This window comes from Acanthopagrus latus, chromosome 9 (genome assembly GCF_904848185.1).
Source record: "Acanthopagrus latus isolate v.2019 chromosome 9, fAcaLat1.1, whole genome shotgun sequence".
Lineage (NCBI taxonomy): Eukaryota > Metazoa > Chordata > Actinopteri > Spariformes > Sparidae > Acanthopagrus > Acanthopagrus latus.
The window spans coordinates 5409222-5424318 of NC_051047.1; positions in this window are offsets into that span (position 1 = coordinate 5409222).

Consider the following 15097-nt stretch of genomic DNA (forward strand, 5'->3'; position numbering starts at 1 on the left):
CAACACATACTCATCGCACACAACTGAGTAGGTTGATTGCCAATGTCATCACTGTTTTCATGTCATTTATTAATGACATTAGTGCATTGCACATAGGAAGCATGTATTCCTATAGAAAAGTGGGAGGTTAAGTAGTTTTTTCATGGATGGCCAAATAAGGCTGTGTTTGAAGGTGGGACGTCAGGGATATAATTAGCTGTTTTTGACTACTTTTGATTATACTGTTATATTTCACCTTAAAAACTATTTACCTTGCCTTGTTTGGTGTCATTATTTTCAGCACATCCTCACGTGTGTGACTGTACAGTTATTTTTTTTCATTTTGACACACTGTATTAACGCTATGGACCTAAAATGACAAAATAACATAAATCAGAGAAAAAGTTAGATTTTTTACTGTGAAAAACACAAATATGTTTAACAAACCAATTTTATTAGTTATAATGCGAATATAAATTGTTGTTTGTTAAATTTGTGCATACGTTTTTTGAAATTTACAAATTTATATGTAACTATTTACATTTAAATGCAGGCAATGCCTCAGGCTCAGGGCTCCTCAGCTCATTCCTGCCTGTTCCACATTCAGCAGTCTCCTCCTTGTTTTGACTCACAACACAAAAAAAACAACAACACAACACACTAAACACACTACACTAAACACTATATAAAATACTAACTATACACTCCCAACACACTATATGTCACACATTTCTCAACTCTCGCTATCTCTGTCACTGTCTGTATCACTGCCGGCGTCCCTCACACCACATCTTCCCCTGTTCCTCAGCAACAAAACTTGCTGCTTGCGGACACTTTCGTGACAAAAGCCCATTTTTACCGTTTCTTCCTGCACCAGACACAAAGCAAACGTGATGGCAGTGTTCGCAAAAAAGCGTGGCGGACCTTATTTACCCTGAGTCTGGTTTTGGAAGTGCCAGCGTGTCCGTTAACCCAGGATGTGAGCTGTGAGCTTCAGTCTCATTAATCCACATCAGTCAGCTTGTGCCGCTGCAGGTATAAATCTACTTGTTTCTTAAGGTATGTTGTGGGTGATGGGTTCTGCTGTGATTGGCTCTAGTGCGCACGTGATTATGGTGGCTACGGTTGACAATGCTAGCAGAATTTGTAAAGCATTTCTGAAATAATTTATTAACGGTATCATTGTAGTCCAAGCAAATGCGACGTTGCACACCCTTGAACCACGCAGCAGCCATGTCGAAACTCTCAGATCAGTCTGATCCTGATCTGCAGAGATATTTGAGGCACACACACGCACACACACACACACACACACAGACTCATTTTATCATTTTACACACTACATCACAGGTGCGATTGGCAAAGGACAAAAAAAGCAGGAAAATATACAGCTCCACTATGTCTCTCTTCACATTTATTTTGTCCCATTGTCAGCTTCAGCTGAGAAAGAAATTATTTGCCCCACACAGATAACCTTCCGCAATGATTGTAGGCTCTTTGGTGGAACTCTGCTTTGAATGAAGTTCCGTCATGACAAATGAATGGACTACTTGTGGAGTGACATGAAGACATGAATCAGTGGCACAAAAAACGTTGACAGCGGTGAGCAGTCATTATGTTTACCCTACCTGTGCCTCGAACACACCCATTTTTTACATTGGTTTTGAAACATTATAGCTCTAATAAAATTAATGAGAATAAATATACATACATATATATATATATATATATATATATATATATATATATATATATATATATATATATATATATATATATATATATATCCGATCCCTGATCGGGATGTAACGTCCAATTCCAATCGAGTCTGAAACCATGTGATCACCTCATAAGATCGGGACATCCCTAGTAATAAATGCTTCATTCCAGTGATGAAAGTGTATATTTGCATAAAGAGTAGGGAAGCGAGATCAGGTCTCAAGTGATTATTTAAGATACGTTCAAGGTCAGTTTTGGTTAAAATAGAGACCCCCATGAAGCTCAGATTATAACTTTTACCCTGGTTACATATGCTTATGTGTCATTCTATCAGTGATTTGAGTTAACTCACTGTTGGCTTTTGACATAAACAGCAGCCTCCTTGATGAAAATCCTGTATTTGTTGTCCTATCCGTCCTTGACTTTGTCGCACTTACAGTTACACAACATCACGTGACTTCCTCCTTTGCTGTCATCATTCTTGTTGTGGCCACTAGAGGTCACCTCTTAAATGTAAATATGGGTTGTGTTAAACTGCTTGCACGGCTGACCTCTATGCTTGTGTTTCTTAAGAGGATGGGCATGTTACTCACCAGTGGTGAAGTCTGACTTGCTTCTTACTCAATAAATCAATTACTAACACATACAGATGGTACAGGGGAAAACATTCTTGCTCAATGCAGACACCAGGAGTTCAATACCAGGTATTTGACCTGCATGCCCACAACCAGGTGGAGGCTGGGTTGCAGGTGTTAACGAATCGGAAGCCAGTAAGATCTTGGGTGTCATAGCTCGAGGTCGATCAGGACACCTAATCAGTCAAATGAAATACACAAAAATGTATCTGAACATCAGATGTCATTGTAGACTGGCTCTAAAGGTCAGTCTGTATCTGCATTTAAAAGGTGGTCTCATAGCGTACCTCTACCCGCACCCACCATGCCCTTCCTCTGGGGGATCCTGTGACGTGGGTTGTGGATGGGCAGCTGCGACCTCAGGAGACCCACCGGCTCACAGGCATCTCTGACCGGCTCTCACCGGTCCCTTTTAAGTGTTTGACAGGTGAAATACGACAGGCTAATCTCTCTGCTCCCCTCAGGGACACGGCCAGAGAGAAAAACATTAGTCCTGACCTTGGAGTTTCAGATGCAAATACATTCTAGAGGAGACAACCGGTCGACCCCCCTGTGACCCCCATAGTTTACTACGGACATGCACATACACACACGTACGTGCTGCATGCTCACACAGAGGCAATTTCTCACAAGCAAAGAATCACTCATTTCTGTTGAAAAAAAAACATGAACACACACACCCATAAAAAGCAGCCTCAAACACAGGTAAGCGCACACATGTTGATACTCATTCGTGCGTGCTGAAAAGAAGCAGGTCCACAAACAGCACACTGCTCCACTTCAGTCTTACAAAAGGTGAAACAAATGACACATACTGTAGTGTAGAAACACCGTCTAAACTTAGTTCCTGTGGTATATTTCAAAGTGAAGCCTTGTCTACACATAAACACCTGAAATATGAGCCAGGCCCCATTATACACAGCCAAAAACATGTTGACGAATACATACTCGCATCTCTCTTCTATTTATATGCGGTTTGCTTTCATTTTAATGTGATAGAGTGTGACTCACAAAGGAGCTTCTCAGCTTGCAGGTTTACATTCAGCCACTGTGAAAGCGCTCGCACCAGGGAAGTGACTCGCTCTACATGGCTGTGGAGAAAGGCTGCGTTACATTTTGCCCACGTCATGTGGAGGCCCGTTCAGAGGCAGGAACCATATTTCTGTTCTATTACTGTTCTGTCCTAATGAAATTAAATCTGTTTTTAAACTGAAGCGAAAACACAAATCATTAATAGCTATGGTGAAAGAAGTATTCTTTATTACAGAACAAATAAAAGACCATTATCAGGTTTAATTTACACACCACGTTAGCTTTACAAAAAATAATCTTGAATCTGCATTTATTATCGAATCATGCACAATATTGGATGGAGGCTGGATATAATAAATAAAGTTTATTCTCCTTTGTCCTGAGGATGTTGCTCAATCAGGTCACAAAGCAAACCAAATGAATACATAAAGAGATTGAAGCTGTAGAGGAAGTGAATATATTAACTTTATTATAATAAAATATATATGTATAAATTATTAAATCTAAATTCGAAGTTCTATACAAACCTCCTGTGGTCCTTGACTCATCCTCCCTTTCTAAGTGCATAAGAGGACTGACAAGGGCCACTTAAAATGCTAAAGGCCCTCTCTAGTGCCAGTGTTTGGTTTGTCTGTACTATGGTATAAACCATTAACTATGTGAAGTAATGGACCAAGCCACCGTGATGTTATCCATACACTACATTTCTGAAGAGCCAGAGTGAAGCGCAACTTTGAAGCGCAGTCTTTCAATCCAATTAACTGCGTGGACAGAAATATAATGCTATGCTATATCGTCTTTCAAAATTCTCCAAGAGCACCAACACTGCAAATTCAGCTGGGAGATCAAGTTCAGGGACTGTAATTAGCTGAGGTGAAGCCAAGCAGACAGATTGTGAAATCCACAGCCTTAATTGTGCATAGCTAAAAGCCTTGATATAACTTAAAGGGTAGAGTTTTATAAAATTCCCCTCCCTATAGACTACATTAGGTAAAGAGACCAAAGCTGTTTTTTTTTGTTTTGTTTTTTTTCGTCCCAGGCTATGAACATGTTTATTTCTGCTGTGAAGTTGGACATTTTAACATGGGCTCTTGTTGGGTTTGACTCACTTTTCCAGTCTCAATTGGCCATTAGAGGAACTGCAGTTTTTGGTACTTCTGCATAGGCTTCATTTCTCAAAGCTAGAGATCGGCGCTTGGTATAAACATGCAATACAACATGGTGGAAGAGCACACTCCCTTTGTAGATATAAAAGACTTATTTCAAAGCAATGAAAGCTCAACAGTTCTTTCTTTCAGGTGATTTTACACAAATGAAAACATAATCCTGAATATTATATTCCATTTCTGCCAAGAGATCCTCCGAAATCACAACACCTTTAAATTACTAAATCAACAATTTAAATATTCCATCTGTCATGTTGATGTCTTCACAACATGCTGCCCACTGATTGACTGAGATCATGTTGGATCTCTTCTGCAGTGCCTTCAAGACTTGACTGAACGGATGACATCATTTGTGACAGTGGGACTCGCGACTTAAGTTGGGGAGTCCCTCCCTTACCGCTTTGCTCAGACCAGACCACACCCATCCTAGGCATTCATTCTGATTTTAACTACATACCTCTCAACTGCATCTACAGTCCTGACACAGTCGTGTTGGCAAACAGTTCTCCATAGAGAGAGATAAAAACCTGGTGAAGTAATGAAAACACCTGTTGTTGTTACTACTACAATAGGTGTGTTCAGGGGCACATTTTGCCTTGATGACACACACACATACACACACACACACACACACACACACACACACACACACACACACACACACACACACACTAATATATATATGATATGTAGGGACCATGTTGTGTTCAGGAGCACATTTTGCCATGATAACTGAACACACACACACATACACACACTCACACACACACACACACAAATGATGTTGGAAACAGATGGAAGTGTTGTTGTTTTTTTTGTTTTTTTTTACAGTTTGCAGTGTTGATAGTTGTAAACTGTTATTAACCAGCACTATACCTGCAAAGACAGGACCAGTGTTCTGGTCTAACTGTAGGTTAGACATATTGTGAAAGATTATTTTAGCCTCAACAAACCAACACCTGCTGTTTGAAGGCTGAGCTTTGATAGTGTCACATTGTGAAAGAGTGGAATATTTTCATTGGAGAATATAAGAGCTGCTTCCACCCATTAAATCCTCTACCACTATGTCTGCCTTGCCTCACTCCCACACAGATTAGTTTTGTGGGTCTGTAAAGTCCATTGACAGGAGCATAGGGATAGAGGACCGGCTGACTACGGCAGTGTGGGGCTTGTTAACACAGTTTTACTTCAGCCACAACATGAAATCAGGCAAAGAAAAAGGCCAGATACTGCACATGACCTCTAATTGACATTTAAGGAATTTAGCTGACAATGTAAAAAAAGCTGACTTAATAAGGAGGCAGGAACATTCTTTAGTGTAGAGCTCTGACTGGTTGTTTTCATTCTTTTGTTTGTTCATCTTCTTAAATCATCAACACAAGGCACCCACCAGGTGCAGAAGTATCACTGAGTTAACAACCAAAGACACAAGTATAAGTATTGAATTGTCTTTGTAAATAAAACCATACATCATCATTCATACAAATGTAGCCCATGATATTAGATGCCACACAGGACACAATTACTTCTGGGGTTCATTTGGCTGCAAGTTTATTGCTTACATAAACTTGAACAGGTCACTTTTAACAGAGTGACAGTTTGTACCCAAATAATGGCTACAGAATTGACAAAATACAAAATATACAAAATATGCAAAATACAGAAAATACTGTAAATGCAGCAGTGGCACAAAGATTACCATGGAAGGTACAATACATTTTTTTACAGGACACTTACATTCTCCTTTGTTTCTGCAGACCAATGTGGACCTTCCCGCGGATTTCACAAGCTAAAACACTCACTTGGTCACCTTTAAACAGAGTTGAATAAAATGTAAACCAGTGCATTTCTCTAATGACAAAGTACAAGCATAGTGAGTAACCCGGGCGGCCAATCTTGATATTGTGGCCACAAATAAGTGAATGTGTGGGAAACACTTGTATTGTTTTCTGTCACCAAGAGCCAATATAGCTACTATGACTGAATTGTCAATATCCACCAAAGATCAACCAAAAATCGTTGCCTTTTGGCACTTTTGTCCATTGACAGTCAGCACCAATTTCATGTGCTATGCATTATAGGCAGAACAAATACAGACATAATGTGTTTGACAGTGCACGTGTGATAGTGTTACACTGGATCTGCTGCTCTATCTGCCTGCTCTGACGCAGAGGGGCCTTTTGGAAAGAGTATGTGACTTCAGGTTGGGTCTGTTACAGGGAACAGGTGGTGGACACGTGCGGCAGCGAGCCTCAGATGCTCACATTCCTTATTACAAGCACATCTCTGTCATCAAAGGACTTTTTTTAAAAAAAAATCACAGTTTCCTTCTCTTTCTTTGCAGGAAAACCTGCACGGGGAAGGAGCCAGAGGATGTCCAACTATCAAATTTCTACTTCTCATCTGCTTTGAAAAATGAAATCTGTCAAGATGAATATCACAACATGTCATTATGGTCCAGATAATAAGTATAAATAAAAGAGTGAAGGTGGTACAAATGGGGATCGAGAAAGAAATGAAAAGGAAGAACAGGAGGAGACGGGGACAAAAAGCAAAACAATATCGAGCGTGAGATGAAAATGATGATGAGCAAATCCCTGCTCTCCTCGTACTCTAACAAGAGAAGAAGAACAGTTATCTGAGACCAGAGAATGAGAGAAATAGTGGTAAAAGGTTAGGACCACACAAAACCTGCACACAGCTCATGCTTGCTCTGAACCTCAAGGGAACCCTAAGCCATACAGTGAGGTAATTCAGACCATCTGCAGGGAGACGAGGCTGCAGAGGGGCCCTCCATTTTAGCAGGGCTGTATAAAACAGGGCGGGTGAATTCGGTCCAACACATATTTATACACCTACACACATACAGAATGAAGCCCTCAAAACTTTGTTGTGCTGCTTTGTACAACTAAATTCATTATAAAAGTGTGCTTCAAGAGGGCCGACAACCTCATCTACTCATTGATCCACTCACTGACTTATCCTTACTGCTCAGATTACAGTTTTTGAGATCGGTGTCGTATGTTGTCTGGCTTACTCTGAAGGACTCATGTTGTTGAAGGTGATTCCTCAGCTTGTGATGGCATGACGGTTATGTTGAGTCTTGACACTCTGTGAGATCCTATACATTGTTTATTCCTGTTGTTGGAGAGGCCACTGTACCGAGTCATTCTTTATCCATTTGCTAGATGCTATATGCAATATCACCAAATGCGCTATTCCACCTCTCACCCTTTTCCATTGCATTCACATCACAACATCGCTGTTGTTCCAATCATCTTCCCCCCCAAGTGGTTGCCAGTTTGTGCACTAGCTAAACTTGCTAATGCTAACTTGCTAACATTGATGTTGCTAATGCTAACCAACGCTAACATGGCTAACCCTACCTAACGCCACAACTGGGTGCATTTTTGGGTTTTTTTCCACAAACTGGCAACTAGAGGAATGTTGATGCCGATGAAACAAAGATACCATGTGATACCAACAGAGTTATACTATTGGCTGACAAACATTGTTTGAATGTGAAACCAACCACAGAGTTGATTGAGAGTATTATTACTATACTTAAAAATCTTTTTAGGATGTGGGGAACTCCTGTTGTCTGGAGAGCAACACACTTGAACTATCGTATGTATGTACCTCCTCCTCCTCCACCTTCTCTTCATTCTTCTCCAACTTCCACCTTCTCCTCCTCTACCTTCTCCCCCACCTTCTCTTCCTCCTCTACCTTTTACTCTTCCACCTTCTCCTTCTCCTCCACGACCTTCTCCCCCACCTTCTCTTCCTCCTCCACCTTTTACTCTTCCACTTTCTCCCCCACCTTCTCTTCCTCCTCTAGTTTACTTAGTGCTGCAAGCTCAGTCCTGTAGGTATATGAATCAGTTTTATCTGCATGTTCTCTCTCTCCCTCCCTCTCTCTCTCTCTCTCTCTCTCTCTCTCTCTCTATCCATCCCCCATCTCTCTCTCTCTCTCTCTCTCTCTCACACACACACACACACACGCCCTCACGTCTGGCTGTTCAGATGAGAACAGAGACACATACAGTCATGCTCACTTGATCTCAGAGCCTATCAGTGCTCCTCATATAGAATGTCCCTCACCACGGCCAGAAGTCACATTCAATTTGGGAGTGATCTGCTGGTGGATATTCTTGGAAAAGAACATATAGTGAATATGTGCATACCTAGTGAAATGCTAGAAGAGGCCTTAATCTCATTTTCAGGGGGGATTAGTGGTAAGGTCAGCCATGGTAAATCATCAGTCAGCCTTTTCTGAGCATCACTCAGGAGGGAAGACGTCTGTGAGGATGCTATCTGGACAGCAGAGGGACAGAGGGTACATGTTGTCCCGAGGTCCGTCTGGGTTCAACAAACTCTTACACACAAACTGCGTGTTGAGAAAACAAGCTTGTTAGATGGACAGACAGACAGACAGACAGAGACGGTGCAGTGTAATATTATCTGTATTCAGATAGAACGGATAGCAGCGCAGTGGTTGTGCTCACCTGTCTGAACGCCACTCCATGATCTTGCTGCATCAATTGAAGTCTGTTGTGTAATTTAATCTGGTAATGCACTGGTTGAATTTGAAGTGCATTTTATCTCAATGCCTTGTGCTTTAGCTACCAGCTGCCATGGCTTTAACTTCACAGTTTCACACGGGGCAAAATAGGGAGTTGTTATAGAGTGTCAGGTGGAGGTCGGATGGATGGATGTAGTTAGATGGACGCAACTGGACCCCACCTCAGGAGGCTGATGTTTGTTTCTCGCTGCATCATTGATCCCACTGAATCAAACTTGATTAGTTTAAAATGCACCCATTATCACCCCTAAACCATGACGATGAAGCTTGTCTTACAGAGAGGCAGTTGACCCAAACGTGAGATACTTTGTCGAATTTGTCGGGTGAGTGGAAAGTTACGAGAGGATGTTTCCCACATGTATTTTATCGTTTAAACTTCTTCTATGGCTGACATGAGGTTAAAAAAACCCTGCTTCACAGAGGTGTGTGGTCGGGATGATCATTAAAGTCACCAACTGCTGATTGGACACCGAATCGATGGACAACAATTATGTATAGGTGCGCACAAAACAACATATGAAAACACCCTGCGAGCCATGATACATCAATCTCCCTGCTCATGTCCTGATCAATTATCTTACACTCATTACTGATAAAGTCAGCTGTACTGACCTTGGCGGAGCAGAATGCCTAATGACAAGATAGAATTAGACTTAATCTAATTAGGCTCAGTGTCTGTCTTCGTATATCATTCATTTAGATTAGAAAAGCAAATGGTGATTTATCACTTCAGACTGCCCTGAAGCCCCCTCTCACTCTGTGTTCCCACGCATAATCTCAACAATCCTCCCCAGAAGTGACTGACCTCTCTGACAACAACAATGAATAAAGACAAAAGGATCAAGTGAGATCCAAGTAGTTTAGCACCTGAACCCTTGTGAGTACAATAAACGTCACCGGGATATTTATAGCGCAGTATATGGAGAATGTCCAATTCCCCTCTCCGCAATAACGCACATGCATCTGCTAACGGCATCAGAGCGAAAAAACCTTTTGCTCCATCCAAGGGGGTCGGAGGGGGTTTTTGGGAAGTGAAAATAGAAAAGTGCATCGCGTCAGCTCATCTCTGTGCCACTGTACACTTTCTATTAACTTACACTTTAAGCCCCTCGTAACCCAAACCCCAGCCAACTGCTGGCCACGCTGCCCTGTAGGGCCCTGGACGGAGAGCTATATATATCTAACACTCACCTTTACAAGTGCCAAGAGAGCACAGCACACAGCAAGCTGTAACTCCATCACACCATACATGAGATCTTTGCCCTCAGCAAAACAACTGCCATAAACGGCTCATGAGACACAAACACTGACTCCGCAAAGCAAAGAGTATCTGCACAATTCTAATTCAGAATGTGATATCATCTTTATTGTGGAAGTCGGTTTGGATTAAAATAGCTTTTTTGTGAAGAGAGAGTACTTAATCAAAGCATAATTACGTCACAACTACAGAGTCAACATTCACAGCAGCAGGAAAATAGCATAAAAGAGATAACGTGACGCAGCAAACACTGGTTAGGTCTCAGTCTTTCAACATCTCCGACTCAGAATCAGAGGTGTAGACCGGTTGATGCTAAGAGCTCATTTTTGACTCTCAGTGACTTTTTATCCAACCAAAGGTCAAAAGTAAAATATTTAGATATGTTAGAAAAAATTAGCCTCAAAATGACTTCATGATCCCCACCTGATAATATAGCAGAAACAACTTTCAGTGACTCTGAACGATCCTGTATGAAATGAGGGAAATTCAGAGGCACAATGACCCAACAGCTTAAAGAGAAAGATCGTCACAACCAGCATGAATTAATGGTTTATTGTTTGTATTTAGATAAACTAACTTAAAGCTAAATAAGTGTCCAATCCCAATTTAATCTCTAAAGCCAGACGCAACTGAGCTCTCACAGACTGATCTGATGTCAGCTGGAGTCTGCAAGAGGCTGAACTGGTTTTCACTTTGTGACGTTTCACTTTACTTAGTAGGTTTTTGACTTTTTATTTGACATTTCGAAATATATATCAGTCTAGTAATGAAACAAAAGATAAATAACAATAAAAACAGTAACATATTCAGTAAGAAATTTCACGGCTAAAGTCCCATACTGTCTCAATAGCTTACTCCTGGTTAGTCTTTTAATAAACTGAGTGGTTTACGTGGAGAATCATTTCCTAGAATAATGGGCTTGTTTTCTTCGATGTCTCCCTGGTAACCCAAGGCAACCCTGTGTTTGATGTTAGAACACAATGAACTGTGGGTAGTTCCCTTACACAAAATGCAGAGCTGTGGAAAGTGGCCAAGAAGGTTCAAGATGTTTGAGCCCTCATGCACCTCATGATGTGACAGCAGGACAGTCCTGAAGGCCCACACACACTGAAACTGTTAATTGAAGTGAGACATTAAATTCAACTGCACAGACTGCAAGTTTCAGATTTTAAATTGCATCAGGAGTGTTTGGGGGGGAAGATGCTTTTGAAATCATCATCTATAATGACCTCAGTTGTGTGCAAGAATCCCTCAACACCGACACGTGCGTGCACATGCAATGTGTCAAACCTGAATGAAAAATTCTCCCTGTGTCTTATCCTCGCTCTGCCAGTCTCTTCTCCTCCTGCCTCCTGAAACTGGAGACAGAAAATTATCACATTTGTGTCCATATAACAGAACTGGGATACATTTTCACAATAGCTGAATTTGGTCTACACTGAAAAGAGATTTCACGGCAGTGTGACCTCACAGGGCCGAGTGGAGCGCAGCATCCTAGCTGTCATCTCTTTCTCTCTCTCTCTCCCTGTCTGTGTCTCTCTGTCTCTCTCCAAGCAGATACAGCAGCTGCAGGAGAGCACTTTCGGTCATAAGGTACTCATTTGATGCTTCAAAATGAAAATGATGAGGTCACAGTAGGGGTGTCATGGCATTTAAAACAAGGGTGTGCTTCAAGATGCACATGTCGCACACTTTCATTGAATCTGGCTTTTAAACTCTTACAAACTTACCGTGAACACACCTCAAAGTCTGTGAGCGTGGACACGGGGATTGAGCCAGGAAGGATCTTTTCTTTTAAAATACTGAGGATATTTCAACATTTGTGGACACAACCTGACTGACTCCAGGGAATCAGCCTGTGGCAGCTGCTTTCAGATTCATGCCACTCATGGGCACACTCACACATGTCTGAAAGCAGGTGAATGACCATCAGCTGTCAGCGCTGAATGTGGACAGGGACAGGATGTGATACTTTGTTTGAGGGGTCAGCCACTTGCGTGTCTTCACCATTGATTGTGGCTGCAACGTTTTTGCTGTTTGCTGATCTGTTCATGAAATGCCCAGCTACTTTTGGTTAATTAAATCCACCATTAATTAAAAGTACCTTCCAGTAAGTGTTTAAGATTGGTTGATTTTGATTTTGACAGGAAGGAGGGGTGAATAAAGCTCTGGTTTACTGACTTTTTAATTTTTTATAGAAGGTTATAGAATGATAAGAGGCTACTTTTTCGTCCCAGACATCTGCTCCAGAGTTTATTCTTGTAGCCGTCCACGATGGCGAAGCAGACTGCTGAGCGTCTGTGTTGATGAGCACGCTGGTGAAAGGCCTCTCACAAAATGACATCAGGGTATCTGAGAAAGTGTGGAGATGTTGTGACGCCATGGTGTGAAACTGTTGTGAATGTGGCAGATCTCAGTGTGCTGACAGCATCACCGCAAAGATCCATCTGTGGCCTCACTCAGTGTCTTCTGCCAGCAGGACATCAGTCCTGTCAGGCTGACTGCTGCTCAGTGCTTGTATCCTGTATCCAGATACTGTGTGTTCAGCCCGCGTCTACATCCACTTATCGTAGATTACAGTTCACATGAGAATGCTTCCTGTCACCAGGTTTTTTCATTTTTTCTTTAACTGTATATATTTTATTTGTTCAGGTTACAAATGAAACATTTGCACCCACCACTCTCAACGAGGTAACTGGTGTCAGACTGTTGTAATGACTAAACATAGACTGCCATTTGAGCTGTGCTGTCACACTTTTGCACCAGTGTGGTGATCCGTTAAAATGGAGAAACAATCCCAGACATTTGTGTTACTTTTGTAACGAAAGAAATGCAAAAAGCAAACAACAGGGAGTAAAATTTCACAGATGGGACAGTTTTTATAACATGTTGAATTTGATATATCAAAATAACTTATCCGTCTTTACAGATAAGAGAAGGTTAAATTACTGTTCTTATGCCAAAGTAAGATCGGGTCAGGTAAAGACCAAAAGAGTGATAATTCTTTATTCTTTATCTTATCAGTAAGATGCTGAAAATCATATGATCAGCCTGTTTGTATACGTTTGTCATCATCTCTCTTCATCATTTTCACTTGTGTAAAACTGTGTGATCTGCTAACATCATGGGAGCTGAACCACTGAATTGCAGAGGTTATTTTCTTCGTTTGCTTTTTTCCAGGTTTGGGTGCATCCCCACGTTCTTCTGAGCTGGAGGACAGCCAACCAGGATTTACACAAACCCCAGAAAAATCAAAGATGGATTGCCATCAGATTACTGATATGGCCAACAGAGGCACATGTGTGGCTGCATGTGAATAAAAGTTTCTTGAATCTGGACACGAGACACTTGAAATCACTTGAAATGTGTTAAATTTGAGTTTAACATGTGGAGAAACTAATATTTTTTATTCCATTAAAGGACAATTCCACAGCATCACTTGTGTATGTCCAGTTTGATTATGAATGGAATTGTAATTAAGGATCAGTCACACATTATCATTTTATATTAAAAGACATGTAAAGGAATTGTATGGACTTAGATAATTCATACTGAACTCTGATATGTACAAAATGGTAGGCAGGATGGAACATTTTCATTTTGTACTTTTTAAATACTTTTAACACTCCTGTATGTGTACATGGCTTATATGTTAATAAGTCTACTCATGTAACGTCACCCCATTTTAAAGAGAAAACTCTGTGGACACTAAAGTTTTTCTGGCTGTGAAACTGAAAGTCGACTCGTGTTGGCCTTTAAATCTCGAGCAGTGAACATGTGCAGATGGAGACAGTACAGTGAATTCTGTCCATACTGTGACTGAACAAAAGTAATAATCTACTCACATCATTCAGGTTCCGTCACAGACAAATGTGCAAATTGATTTTACAGTTAAGTATTCGTGTCATGTGCAATTCTACTGCAATAACATGCACTTGTGTTCCAGACACACATGCACACGCCTGTGGGTACGGGCTTCAAAAAAGTGTGTGTGTTTCTGCTGATATAAATCATTTCAGCACAGCTGCAGTCTGCCGCTCTATCTATCCTCAGATAAGCCGTCTCAAATCTCCCTCCAACCATCATGTGGCCTCACAGCGCTCACCGCCTGGCCGCCTCTCAAACCTCTCACGTCTTTGTGTGTGAGTGTGTGTATGTGACAGCATGTGTTTGCCCCTGTGTTTAAGAGAATGTGCAAGCGTACAGAATGCTTGGGAGCAAATGTGCGTTTGAGAGAACGTGTTAGTGTGAGTGAGTGTGTGATTATGTGTGATTATGAGCGTAACTAGTACCTTCTAATCCCTGCAGGCTGATGAAGAATCATCTGTGCTCGCCCTCTCAGCGTTAGCAGCTGATGAGGGGACCAGCACCACATTTGAAATCTCCGCTAAGATGTTCATTTGAAAATACACCTGTTTATCAGCTTGAGTTTCACGATCACAGCATGATTCTTTATAGCTTTTGCAAGCATTATTTGGATGTGCCGAGAAAAGCAACATTAAATCAAATGAAGCTAGAAAGGCAGCACACTTTGCTCAGATAACTGTATCTTAACCACTTTATTTGGAAGAGAAAGAAACAAGCACCATAGTCCATCATGCACCGGCCAGACTGAAGAAACTGTGGACAGAGAGGAAGAAAGAAAGGAACACGATGGCAGAGAAACAGGGGCAGTGAGAGAAGATCTGTGCGTGTGTATGTGTGTGTGAGTGTGTGCGTGTGTGTT